Here is a 15,160-nt window from a genome sequence, read left to right as displayed (position 1 = left end):
GGATAGTTTGAATTTTCCTTTGACCAGTAGTTTCATCTCACAATTTCACACGACTTTCGTCTTGCACATTTTCCATTTCAACGATCGTAGATGAGTATATCTACATCTTCTTCACGAACTGTACATATGCATATGTGTGGTCTATTTTAATGACACTCCTTAATCTCGTTTGTATAGTCCCTTCTAATCTTTCCTCTCGGCCTCCTCGCTGCGTCCTACTACACTAGCATTATTGTCGGTGCCATTTCTTTAGGCCTCCTTTGCCCCGTCCTACTACATTGGCGTCGTCGCCCATGTCGTTCCATTCGGCCTACTCTCTCTCGTACTTCTACACTCACACCACCATGGCGCGCACACTACATTTCTCCTCCCTAACCTCTGCCTTAGCTTCCTTCTATTCATCTCTCCCCATGGTCTTTCTCCACAGTAGCAACACTAGCAATTTTTCGACGTGCGGCCGATGGGATCGCTCGCCCGCGGCTACATGCTCATTGCGTCGGCCGTGGGCCTGCGACAACCATCCACCTCAGTTGCTGAGTCACTTTGTTCTCACTAATCATTGTCAAACTTACTGGATGGAAGCCATGTTGTTCCCAGCACCGCCGCTGGCATCGACTGGTCGACCTCCTCCTCCACGGCCTACACTGTCGCAGCCATCGTGACTGTAACTACGTGTCATGCGTAGTTGTTAGGAAGCTCTTAATCACGTTGTATGTATGCAATCAAACACCAGGCACTTGCATCAGCCCAGCCATTGCACGCAACCAAACGTCAGGCAAAAATTGCTCCCCTAATGCAGGCAGCCTACATGCAGGCAACCATACTATGTACATATATTGGTTTTTCCCTACATTTTCTCAAACAAGCCCAGCTGGGACAACTATGCAAAATGCCAAGAAATGGTGCAGGTAACCAAACGCGTCATATGCTCTACCCCTGTGAAGCTTTGTACACTTCATTTTCTACTTCTTCTAGCAGCCTTGACCTCAGCATCAACACCTCTTTTGCTTCCTCCTTTGTCTTTAAAATAGACCACCCAATGATCCAAAAGCAAATGAGCTTAATTAGAACCATGGGGTCACTATAGAATTTGTTCTAAAAGATCACATGTTCCTGCATTTGCACATAGTCCAACAAATTGTTGAAACCCCAACCAAAATCAATTTATTATTCTATTTTGGGAAGCTTCAAATCCAACTCCCAAAACATTGATCATCGTCGCCGGAATCGAATTCAAATTAAAACACTTTTTAGCAAGCTCCACACCAAAGAAACAACAGAGAAACTAAAAAATGAATGGTCAATTGTTTCATCTCCACCACAAAAGACACACATCTTGCTACCTTTCCATCCCCTCTTAAGAAGGGAATATTTTGTTAAAATGTTTTTTGGCTATAAGCCATAAGAACACTTTTTAATTTTGGGTGTCACCCTAATTTCCACATTTTTTTGTGGGAAACGACAGTCCATCTCAATTAGTTTCCTATTGAGAGATTTGTGAGTCCCTACTTTATGTTTAACCCTAGAAATACAGCCATTAGGTGCATATTCATTTAGCAAGACAGAGTGCCACAACCCATTTTTTGTTTCTAGTTTCCAAAACCACTTAGCCATCAGGGCTTTGTTCATGATATCCAAATTGAAAATCCCAGTCCACTAGATCTTTAGATTTACAACAAGTTTTCCATTTAACTAAATGGTATTCCCCCCTTATCCTCATCAACTCGTTAGACCATTCTGGCTCTAAAGAAATCAGCTTTTTCCCGAACCCTAATTTGGATGGGATAAAATACATCATGAACAAATGAATGTTTGTTAGGCATGCTTGCACCATTGTAATCCTTCCAGCTATAGACCCTAGAAGCTTACCCTACCAGCAAACACACCTTTTCAAAATTTTCCACTACATGAGTCCAATATTTATTTCTAATCCTCACATCAGAAATTGTCATTCCAAGATATTTCATGGGCAAACTACCAACCTTATAAGTGAAGATTTCTTGGTATATGTTCTCTTTTCCTTTAGCTTCTCCAAATAAAAACAGTTCACTTTGTGGAAGTTAATAGTAAGGCCTGGCATTTGGTCAAATAAACTAAAAATAAATTTTAGGTTCTTGACACTCTCCACATCATCCTGAATAAAGGATAATGTGTCATCTGCATACTGCAACATGTTCGCCCCATGTGAGATATTTTCATTTAAAACCCCTTTGACAAAACCATTGATGTTAGCCTTTTCCATTATTACAGCTAGACCATCAACAACCACATCAAAAAGTAAAGGAGATAGAGCAATCATGTGTGAGTTTAAAATAAGGACCTATTATGTCGTTAACCCTAACCCCAATATGACCCCCCTCATGGTCATCATTACACAACCACACCATTTATTAGAGAATACCATCATTTTCAACATCTAAAGGACACATGGCCATTTGATCTTAAATTCTACCTTAAACAAAATTGCACTACATTTTTTAATTGGATAGTATTAAGTGTCTCATGTAATACTACTAATTCCTCCATAATATACCTCCCCTTAACAAAATCAGTTTGTGTAGAGGGAATCACAAGGGAAACAATTTTTCTAAGCCTATTCATTAAGACTTTTGTAATAATTTTAAAACTCACATTAGGAGGTAGATAGGCCTGAATTGTTGAATTTTTCTAGCATCATTAGTTTTAGGGACAATTGTGATGATGCCATAATTGAGTCAAGCAGTATCTAGTTCTCCTCTGGCAAATCATCAACCCACCCTTTCAATTCCCACTTAACCAGGTCCCAAAATTCCCGATAAAAGTCAGCCGGGAAACCATCAGGCACAAGGCTCTTATTTTTGTCCATCTGAAAGACAACCTCATGGATTTCCTGTAAAGTAAAAGATCTAACTAACTCCTCAGCTACATCAACAGGGATCTTGGTGAAATTGTGCTGTAATAGGGAAATATTAGAGCAATTAGGTTGCCCAAATAAGTTATTATAGAAAATAGTGATATATTCCATTAATTGAGTTTCTCCCTCAATCACCCCCTCGGTAACTATCCCTAGTGAAAGTGCAATCATGCGCTTAATCATATTTTGATGCTGATGACAATATACATATATGGGACTAATCATGTTCGTTAAGTACATCACATGTTTTAGTCCCCGTTGAATCTTGTGTGTGGATTATGACTACATAAGTGTATAGTGATCAAGAACAAAGGAACAAGACAAATAACTTAGGCTTTAGAGTTTGTTCTTGAGTATAGGGATCACACACTATTAAGAAGGGATAATCGGGACTCGTGAAAGATTCGCTCAAAACCCACGTTTGCTTCAAATGTCTTTCACTCACATCATTCATCATTCTCACACATACACCCACAAAAATACTCTTGAGTTCTTCTCCAAAGTTACGTCCATTTTGCATCATGTTTTCCTGCTGTTATTTATAATGTTTTAGAGTTATATTCCACTTTATGACTCAATTCTAATGTGTTTCTCTCTTAATTCCAAGATACATCACAAGAGGGGGATTGCCGGTAGCTAGAATTCTAGACTTTAAAAAGCTACAACAGAGATAGCTATTCTCTGGAGCTCCAAATGACGTGAAAAACTATTTTGGAATATATAAAAAGTATTGGAAGAAAGAAGTACTGGAGAAGACCCTCAGTGGGGCCACAAGCCAGGGGCGCGCCCAGGTGGCTTGTGGGCCTCACGAAGGTCCACGGCTGCCCACCTTCTCCTATATGAAGTCATTTACCCTAGAAAAAAAAGAAGACTTCCAGGACCTTCTTCTGCCATCTGGAGGCGGAGCACTTTTGCTCTCCGGCGGAGCGATTCTGAGGAAATCGAAGCTATCGTCATCACCAACACTCTTCTCAACATCTTCACCAGCACCATCTCATCTCCAAACTCTAGTTTTTACTTTCTTTGAATCTTTGTATCAAACCTCAGATTGGTACCTAGGGTTGCTAGTGGTGTTGATTACATCTTGTAGTTGATGCTAGTTGGTTTACTTGGTGAAAGATTATATTTTTCATATTATTAATCACATATTTATATCCTCTAATCATGAACACAATTATTCTTTGTGAGTAGTTGTGTCTATTCTTGAGGACATGGGAGAAGTCTTGTTATAAGTAATCATGTGAAGTTAGTTTTTGTTCAACGTTTTGATGATATGTTATGTTATTCTTCCTCTAGTGTCGTGTGAACATTGACTACATGACACTTTACCATCTTTGGGCCTAGGGGAAGGCATTGTGGAATTATTTTGTAGATGATCAGTTGTAGGAGTGAATGAAACCTAAACCCCAGTTTATGAGATGTTCCATAAGGGGCTGTTGGGATCCTTATGTTTAATGCTATGGTTAGATTTATCTTAATTCTTCTCTTGTATTTGTGGATGCTTACATGGAGGGGATAATCATAAGTAGGTTGTTTGTTCAAGTAAGAATAACACCTTAGCTCTAGTTCACCCACATAACAACTTACCAGACCAATGAACGCAAGTCAATGAATCCTAGTGAAAGTAACTCGATGAATTCCCGTGTGTCCTCAAAAGCGTTTTGTCACTATAAGAGTTATCTCAAGATTATCCTTATCGATGTTAAGTATTGAGACATCTTACTGCACCTTGTTAGTTTGGTTACTTGTTAATTTTAATCAATTATCTTGCTATCAAATTATCTATCAAAACAATCTTACAACAGTTGTAGAGAATAACTTGCCGAAAACCGCTTATCGATTCCTTCTACTCCTCGTTGGGTTCAACACTCTTACTTGTCGAAAGGACTAAGATTGATCCCCTATACTTGTGAGTCATCAAGACTCTTTTCTGGCACAGTTTCCGGGGAGTGTAACGCTCTCCATCAGTGAAATTTGGTAAGGAAGCATTTATTATACATGCTGAATTTTATCCTCGCTTGTTACCATGGAGAACAATACTTTGAGATGCTTCTTAGGGGTACCTTCACCTCGAGCGGATGCGGTAAGAGCCGAGCCTCAACCTACTGAAAATATTTAATATGAAACCCTGTTAGTATCTTAGAAAATTGTATGCTAATCCCTATGCAGGAGACGGAATAATACATCCTAATATGCACTTAATCTTTACGGATGAACTATGTGGATTATTTAAGTTTGCAGGTTTATCGAGGGAAAACACTAAGAAGAAATTATTCCCTTTATCTCTGGAGGTAAAAGCATTGGCATGGTATAAGCTATTGGATGATTCTGACTCATGGGACTGGAACTAAACGAAGATGGAATTCTGCCAAAAAAATTATCCTATGCACATGGTTCATCGTGATCGGAATTGTATCTAAAAATTTTGGCCTCGTAAAGAAGGAAGTATCGCTCAAGCTTGGGGGAGGCTTAAGGATCTGATGCTCAAATGCCCCAATCATGAGCTCTCGAGAGATATTATTGTTCATAATTTTTATGCTAGGCTTTCTCTTCATGATAAAGAAATGCTTGATTTTTCTTGTGTTGGTTCTTTCTCAAAAAGAAGTATGAACTTCAAATGGGATATTATTGAAAGAACTAAATGTAAATCTGAAGATTGGGAGGTCGACAAAGGTAAGGAGTCAGGCATAAATCTTGAATATGATTGTTTTAAGTCTTTTGTAGAAACGAATGTTTTTCATGAGCTTAGTGCAAAATATGGACTCGAATATGAGATAGTAACTACATTTTGTTTATCTTTTGCTACTCATGTTGATCTTCCTAAGGAGAAGTGATTTAAATATCATGAACCAATTAAAGATATTTGTGAGGAACCTATTATTGCTAAAACTGAAACAATAACTTACTCTTCTAATCCTGTTGTACCTACTACTTATATTGAAAGCCTCATTTCCCTATTAGAATTAAGGAACATGCTAGGGCTATGACTGTGGTTCATAAGAGTTATGTTAAAGCACCTAAACCCTTTGAACAAATTAAAGTGGAACCTTCAATTGCAATGGTTAAAGATCTCTTGGTTTATAATATTGATGGACATGCTATTTATTTTAGTGATGAAGCTGCTAGAAATTGCTAAACATGTTAGAACTGAATAGGACAAGTTAGATAAAAACAAGAAAGTTGTTGGCATGCTTGTTGTCGCTGTTGAGATTGGAGATTATTGCTATCATGGTTTATGTGATCTTAGTGCTAGTATAAGTGCTATTCCTTTCTCCCTTTATCAAGAAGTTATGCATGATATTTCAACTGTTGAGGTACAGGAGATTAATGTTACTATTAAGCTTGCAAATAGGTATACCATTTTTCACCGCTTGAGATTGTGAGAGATGTTGAAGTCCTTTGTGGTAATATTAAATACTCTACTGATTTTCCAGTACATGGATCACAACAAGATTGTTAATGCTGAAATTGATTGTGTTAAAGAGAAAGTTAAAATTAAGTATGGTGATGAATCTCATGAATTTAATTTTTCTAACTTTACCAGACAACCTCATGACAAAGATTAGCCTAGTAAGAATGATATTATTTGTCTTGCTTCTATAGTTGTGCCCCCTACAAATCCTTTAAAACAATATTTGCTAGATCATGAAATGATATGCATATGAATGAAAGAAATGAAATAGATGAAATATTTTTTAGGCAACAACCTATTCTTAAGCATAATTTGCTTGTTGAAATCTTGGGAGATCCTTCTCCACCTAAGGGGGGTCTTGTGTTTGAATTAAAGAAAATTAAAAGGTGATCCCGACGAAAAGAATATATATCATGTTTTGATGTTGACTACAATATACATATAGGCTAATCATGTTTCTCAAGTATATCACAGGTTTTAGTCCCCGTGGAATGGGGGATATGAAAACGAGAGGAAAATGGCAAATAATGTAAATTGCAAGGAGATGAGATTTATGATTAGGAACCTGATAGATGTTGATGATGTCTCCCTGGCAATGGTGCCAGAAATTCCTTTTAATGGGGCTTGAAACTGCGTCGGTATTTCCCCAAAGAGGAAGGGATGATGCAGTACAACTACGGTAGGTATTTCCCTCAGTTATGAAACCAAGGTATCAATCCAGTAGGAGAACCAAGCAACACTATGTAAACTGTACCCACACACAAAGAACAAATACTTGCAACCCAACGCGTAGAGGGGTTGTCAATCCCTCCACGGTAAAAAGATAGATTATTTTGTGGTAGATTGGATAAAAGATCTGAATAAAACACGAAATAAAATAAGTAAAGGAAAAGTGCAGCAAGGTATTTTTGGGTTTTTGGAATAATAGATCTGAAAACAAATACGGCAAAAGATAGATCGAAAAGCAAGTATGATAAAAGATAGACCCCGGGGCCGTAGATTTCACTAGTGGCTTCTCTCGAGAAAATAGCACACGGTGGGTAAACAAATTACTATTGGGCATTGATAGAAGAACAAATAATTATGATGATACCCAAGGCAATGATCATGTATATAGGCATCACGTCCAAGATTAATAGACCAAAATGATTCTGCATCTACTACTATTACTCCACACATCGACCACTATCCAACATGCATCTAGTGTATTAAATTCATGGAGAAATAGAGTAATGCAATAATAACGATGACATGATGTAGACAAAATATATTCATGTAGGAATAGATCCCATCTTTTTATCCTTAATAGAAATGATACATTCGAGCCTCGCTACCCCTTCTGTCACTGGGTGAGGACAACGCAAAATTGAACCCATCACAAAGCACCTCTTCCCATTGCAAGAAAAACCAATCAAACCAAAGATTCGGAGAAGAAATACGAGGCTATAAATAATCATGTATATAAGAGATCAAAGAAGACTCAAATAATATTCATGGATATAGATATGATCATAAACTCGAACTTCATCGAATCCCCACAAACACACCGCAAAAAGTCATTACATCAAATAGATCTCCAAGAGACCATTGTGTTGAGAATCAAAAAGAGAGAAGAAGCCATCTAGCTACTGCCTACGGACCTATAGGTCTATGGCGAACTACAAACGCATCATCGGATTGGCACCAGTGAGGATGATGAACCCCTCCGTGATCGTGTTCCACTCCGGCAAGGTGCCGGAATAGGGCTCTAGATTGGATCTCGTGGTTATGGGACTTGCGGCGGCTGGAATTGTGTTTCGTCGACTCCCTTAGGGTTTCTGGAATATTTGGGTATTTATATAGCTAAGAGGCGGTGGAACGGAGCTCCGTGGGCCCCAGGATACATCAGGGCGTGCCTGAGCTCTCTAGCGTGCCCTGATGTATCATGGGCCCCACGGGCCTTCTTGTTGGAAATATGCCCTAGAGGCAATAATAAATAAGTTATTATCATATTTCCTTGTTCATGATAATCGTTTATTATCCATGCTATAATTGTATTGATAGGAAACTCAGATACATGTGTGGATACATAGACAACACCATGTCCCTAGTAAGCCTCTAGTTGACTAGCTCGTTGATCAATAGATGGTTACGGTTTCCTGACCATGGACATTGGATGTCGTTGATAACGGGATCACATCATTAGGAGAATGATGTGATGGACAAGACCCAATCCTAAGCCTAGCACAAAGATCGTGTAGTTCGTATGCTAAAGCTTTTCTAATGTCAAGTATCATTTCCTTAGACCATGAGATTGTGCAACTCCCGGATACCGTAGGAGTGCTTTGGGTGTGCCAAACGTCACAACGTAACTGGGTGACTATAAAGGTGCACTACGGGTATCTCCGAAAGTGTCTGTTGGGTTGGCCACGAATCGAGACTGGGATTTGTCACTCCGTGTGACGGAGAGGTATCTCTGGGCCCACTCGGTAGGACATCATCATAATGTGCACAATGTGATCAAGGAGTTGATCACGGGATGATGTGTTACGGAACGAGTAAAGAGACTTGCCGGTAACGAGATTGAACAAGGTATCGGGATACCGACGATCGAATCTCGGGCAAGTATCGTACCGCTAGACAAAGGGAATTGTATACGGGATTGATTAAGTCCTTGACATCGTGGTTCATCCGATGAGATCATCGTGGAACATGTGGGAGCCAACATGGGTATCCAGATCCCGCTGTTGGTTATTGACCGGAGAACGTCTCGGTCATGTCTGCATGTCTCCCGAACCCGTAGGGTCTACACACTTAAGGTTCGGTGACGCTAGGGTTATAGAGATATTAGTATGCGGTAACCCAAAAGTTGTTCGGAGTCCCGGATGAGATCCCGGACGTCACGAGGAGTTCCGGAATGGTCCGGAGGTAAAGAATTATATATAGGAAGTGCTATTTCGGCCATCGGGACAAGTTTCGGGGTCACCGGTATTGTACCGGGACCACCGGAAGGGTCCCGGGGGTCCACCGGGTGGGGCCACCTGCCCGGGGGCCACATGGGCTGTAGGGGGTGCGCCTTGGCCTATATGGGCCAAGGGCACCAGCCCCAAGAGGCCCATGCGCCAAGAGAAGAGAAAAGGGGAGAGTCCTAAAGGGGGAAGGCACCTCCGAGGTGCCTTGGGGAGGATGGACTCCTCCCCCCCTTGGCCGCACCCTTCCTTGGAGGAAGGGGCAAGGCTGCGCCCTCCCCCTCTCCCTTGGCCCTATATATAGTGGGGGGAAGGGAGGACAACCATACCTAAGCCCTGGCGCCTCCCTCTCCCTCCCATGACACATCTCCCTCCTCCCGCAGCGCTTGGCGAAGCCCTGTTGGAATCCCGCTACTTCCACCACCACGCCGTCGTGCTTGTTGGATCTCCATCAACCTCTCCTCCCCCCTTGCTGGATCAAGAAGGAGGAGACGTCGCTGCTCCGTACGTGTGTTGAACGCGGAGGTGCCGTCCGTTCGGCGCTAGGATCATCGGTGATTTGGATCACGACGAGTACGACTCCATCAACCCCGTTCTATTGAACGCTTCCGCTTAGCGATCTACAAGGGTATGTAGATGCACTCTCCTTCCCTCGTTGCTAGTCTCTCCATAGATATGATCTTGGTGACACATAGGAAAATTTTGAATTATTGCTACGTTCCCCAACAGTGGCATCATGAGCTAGGTCTATGCGTAGTTTCTATGCACGAGTAGAACACAAAGTAGTTGTGGGCGTTGATTTTGTTCAATATGCTTGCCGTTACTAGTCTTATATTGATTCGGCGGCATCGTGGGATGAAGCGGCCCGGACCGACCTTACACGTACTCTTACGTGAGACTGGTTCCACCGACTGACATGCACTAGTTGCATAAGGTGGCTAGCGGGTGTCTGTCTCTCCTACTTTAGTCGGATCGGATTCGATGAAAAGGGTCCTTATGAAGGGTAAATAGCAATTGGCATATCACGTTGTGATTTTTGCGTAGGTAAGAAACATTCTTGCTAGAAACCCATAGCAGCCACGTAAAACATGCAAACAACAATTAGAGGACGTCTAACTTGTTTTTGCAGGGTATGCTATGTGATGTGATATGGCCAAAGGATGTGATGAATGATATATGTGATGTATGAGATTGATCATGTTCTTGTAATAGGAATCACGACTTGCATGTCGATGAGTATGACAACCGGCAGGAGCCATAGGAGTTGTCTTAATTTATTTATGACCTGCGTGTCAACATAAACGTCATGTAATTACTTTACTTTATTACTAAAGCGTTAGCCATAGTAGTAGAAGTAATAGATGACGTGACAACTTCATGAAGACACGATGATGGAGATCATGATGATGGAGATCATGGTGTCATGCCGGTGACAAGATGATCATGGAGCCCCAAGATGGAGATCAAAGGAGCTATATGATATTGGCCATATCATGTCACTATTATTTGATTGCATGTGATGTTTATCATGTTTATACATCTTGTTTACTTAGAACGACGGTAGTAAATAAGATGATCCCTCACTAAAATTTCAAGAAAGTGTTCCCCCTAACTGTGCACTGTTGCGACAGTTTGTTGTTTCGAAGCACCACGTGATGATCGGGTGTGATAGATTCTAACGTTCACATACAACGGGTGTAAGACAGATTTACACACGCGAAACACTTAGGTTGACTTGATGAGCCTAGCATGTGTACAGACATGGCCTCGGAACACAGAAGACCGAAAGGTCGAGCATGAGTCGTATGGTAGATACGATCAACATGAAGATGTTCACCGATGTTGACTAGTCCGTCTCACGTGATGATCAGACACGGCCTAGTTGACTCGGATCATGTAATCACTTAGATGACTAGAGGGATGTCTATCTGAGTGGGATTTCGTAAGATGAACTTAATTATCCTGAACGTAGTCAAAAGATCTTCGCAAATTATGTCGTAGCTTGCGCTTTAGTTCTACTGTTTAGATATGTTCCTAGAGAAAATTTAGTTGAAAGTTGGTAGTAGCAATTATGCGGACTAGGTCCGTAAACTGAGGATTGTCCTCATTGCTTCATAGAAGGCTTATGTCCTTTATGCACCGCTCAGTGTGCTGAACCTCGAACGTCGTCTGTGGATGTTGCGAACATCTGACATACACATTTTGATAACTACGTGATAGTTCAGTTAAACGGTTTAGAGTTGAGGCACCGAAGACGTTTTTGAAACGTCGCAAAACATATGAGATGTTTCGAGGGCTGAAATTGGGATTTCAGGCTCGTGCCCACGTCAAGAGGTATAAGACCTCCGACGATTTTCTTAGCCTGCAAACTAAGGGAGAAAAGCTCAATTGTTGAACTTGTGCTCAGATTGCCTGAGTACAACAATCACTTGAATCGAGTGGGAGTTGATCTTCCAGTTGAAATAGTGATGGTTCTCTGAAGTCATTACCACCAAGCTGCTTGAGCTTCGTGATGAACTATAATATATCAGGGACATATATGATGATCCTTAAGATATTCGCGATGTTTGACACCACAAAAGTAGAGATCAAGAAGGAGCATCAATTGTTGATGGTTGGTGAAACCACTAGTTTCAAGATGGGCAAGGGCAGGAAGGGATACTTCATGAAACGGCAATTCAGCTGCTGCTCTAGTGAAGAAACCCAAGGTTGAACCCAAACCCGAGACTGAGTGCTTCTGTAATAAGGGGAACAGCCACTGGAGCAGAATTACCCTAGATACTTGGTAGATGAGAAGGCTGGCAAGGTCGATAGAAGTATATTGGATATACATTGTGTTAATGTGTACTTTACTAGTACTCCTAGTAGCACCAGGGTATTAGATACCGGTTCGGTTGCTAAGTGTTAGTAACTCGAAATAAAAGCTACGGAATAAACGGAGACTAGCTAAAGGTGAGCTGACGTTATGTGTTGGAAGTGTTTCCAAGGTTGATATGATTAAGCATCGCACGCTCCCTCTACCATCGAGATTGGTATTAAAACCTAAATAATTGTTATTTGGTGTTTGCGTTGAGCATAGACATGATTGGATTATGTCTATCGCGATACGGTTATTCATTTAAGGGGAATAATGGTTACTCTGTTTATTTGAATAATACCTTCAATGGTCTTACACCTAAAATGAATGGTTTATTGAATCTCGATCGTAGTGATACACATGTTCATGCCAAAAGATAGTAATGATAGTACCACCTACTTGTGGCACTGCCACGTAAGTCATATCGGTATAAAACGCATGAAGAAGCTCCATGTTGATGGATCTTTGGGCTCACTCGTTTTTGAAAAGTTTGAGGCATGCGAACCATGTCTGTTGGTGTATATGCATGAAGAAACTCCATGCAAATGGACCGTTTGGACTCACTTGATTTTGAATCACTTGAGACATGCAAATCATATCACATGGGCAAGATGACTGAAAGCCTCGTTTTCAGTAAAATGGAACTAGAAAGCAACTTGTTGGAAGTAATACATTTTGATGTGTGTAGTCCAATGAGTGCTGAGGCATGTAGTGGATATCGTTATGTTCTTACTTCACAGATGATTTGAGTAGATGTTGAGTATATTCACTTGATGAATCACGAGTCTGAATTATTGAAAGGTTCAAGTAATTTCAGGGTGAAGTTGAAAGATCGTCGTGACAAGAGGATAAAATATCTATGATATGATCATAGAGATGAATATCTGAATTACGAGTTTGGCACAGAATTAAGACATTGTGGAAATTGTTTCACAATTAATACAGCCTGGAACACCATAGTGTGATGGTGTGTCCGAACATCATAACTGCACCCTATTGGATATGATGCATACCATGATGTCTCTTATCGAATTACCACGATAGTTTATGGGTTAGGCATTAAAGACAACCACATTCACTTTAAATAGGGCACCACATAATTCCGATGAGATGACACCATGTGAACTATGGTTTAGAGAAACCTAAGCTGTCATTTCTTAGAAGTTTGGGGCTGTGACGCTTATGTGAAAAAGTTTCAGGCTGATAAGCTCGAACCCAAAGCGGATAAATGCATCTTCATAGGACACCCAAAACAGTTGGGTATACCTCCTGTCTCAGATCCGAAAGCAATAAGGGATTGTTTCTAGAATCGGGTCCTTTCTCGAGGAAAAGTTTCTCTCGAAAGAATTGAGTGGGAGGATGGTGGAGACATGATGAGGTTATTGAACCGTCTCTTCAACTAGTGTGTGGCAGGGCACAGGAAGTTGTTCCTGTGGCACCTACACCAATTGAAGTGGAAGCTTATGATAGTGATCATGAAACTTCAGATCAAGTCACTACCAAACCTCGTGGGATGACAAGGATGCGTACTACTTCAGAGTGGTACGTAATCCTGTCTTGGAAGTCATGTTGCTAGACAACAATGAACCTACGAGCTATGGAGAAGCGATGGTGGGCCCGGATTCCGATAAATGGCTCGAGGCCATAAAATCCGAGAGAGGATCCATGTATGAAAACAAAGTGTAGACTTTGGCAGAACAGCTCGATGGTCGTAAGGCTGTTGAGTGCAGATGGATTTTTAAAAGGAAGACGGACAATGATGGTAAATGTCACCATTAAGAAAGCTCGACTTGTCGTTAAGAAGTTTCCCGACAAGTTCAAGGAGTTGACTGCGATGAGACTTTCTCACTCGTAGTGATGCTAAGAGTCTGTTGGAATTATATTAGCAATTACTGCATTATTTATGAAATCTTGCAGATAGGATGTCAAAACATTGTTTCCTCGACGATTTTCTTGAGGAAAGGTTGTATGTGATACAACCGGAAGGTTTTGTCAATCCTGAAAGATGCTAATAAGTATGCAAAGCTCCAGCAATCCTTCTAGGGACTGGAGTAAGCATCTCGGAGTTGGAATGTATGCTTTGATGAGATGATCAAAGATTTTGGTGTATACAAAGTTTATGAGAAACTTGTATTTCCAAAGAAGTGAGTGGGAGCACTATAGAATTTCTGATGAGTATATGTTGTTGACATATTATGGATCAGAAATGATGTAGAATTTCTGGAAAGCATATAGGGTTATTTGGAAAGTGTTTTTCAATGGAAAACCTGGATTAAGCTACTTGAGCATTGAGCATCAAGATCTATAAGGATAGATCAAAACGCTTAATGGTACTTTCAAATGAGCACATACCTTGACATGATCTTGAAGGTGTTCAAGATGGATCAGTCAAAGAAGGAGTTCTTGCCTGAGTTGTAAGGTATGAAGTTAAGACTTAAAGCTCGACCACGGTAGAATAGAGAGAAAGGACGAAGGTCGTCCCCTATGCTTAAGACGTAGGCTCTACAGTATGCTATGCTGTGTACCACACCTGAAGTGTGCCTTGCCATGAGTCAGTCAAGGGGTACAAGAGTGATCCAAGAATGGATCACAGGACAGCGGTCAAAGTTATCCTTAGTAACTAGTGGACTAAGGAATTTTCTCGATTATGGAGGTGATAAAGAGTTCGAAGTAAAGAGTTACGTCGATGCAAGCTTAACACCTATCCGGATAGCTCTGAGTAGAGATACCGGATATGTATAATGGAGCAACAATTTAGAATAGCTCCAAGTAGAACAGTTATTTGGAATAGCTCCAAATAGAACGTGGTAGCTACATCTAGGAGATGACATAGAGATTTGTAAAGCACACACGGATCTGAAGGGTTCAGACCCGTTGACTAAAACCTCTCTCACAAGCAACATGATCAAACCCAGAACTCATTGAGTGTTAATCACATAGTGATGTGAACTAGATTATTGACTCTAGTAAAATCTTTGGATGTTGGTCACATGGCGATGTGACCTGTGAGTGTTAATCACATGTCGATGTGAACTAGATTATTGACTCTA

Source organism: Triticum urartu, chromosome 1 (assembly GCF_003073215.2).
Source record: "Triticum urartu cultivar G1812 chromosome 1, Tu2.1, whole genome shotgun sequence".
In the NCBI taxonomy this organism is placed as follows: domain Eukaryota; kingdom Viridiplantae; phylum Streptophyta; class Magnoliopsida; order Poales; family Poaceae; genus Triticum; species Triticum urartu.
This window is presented reverse-complemented; position numbering follows the sequence as displayed.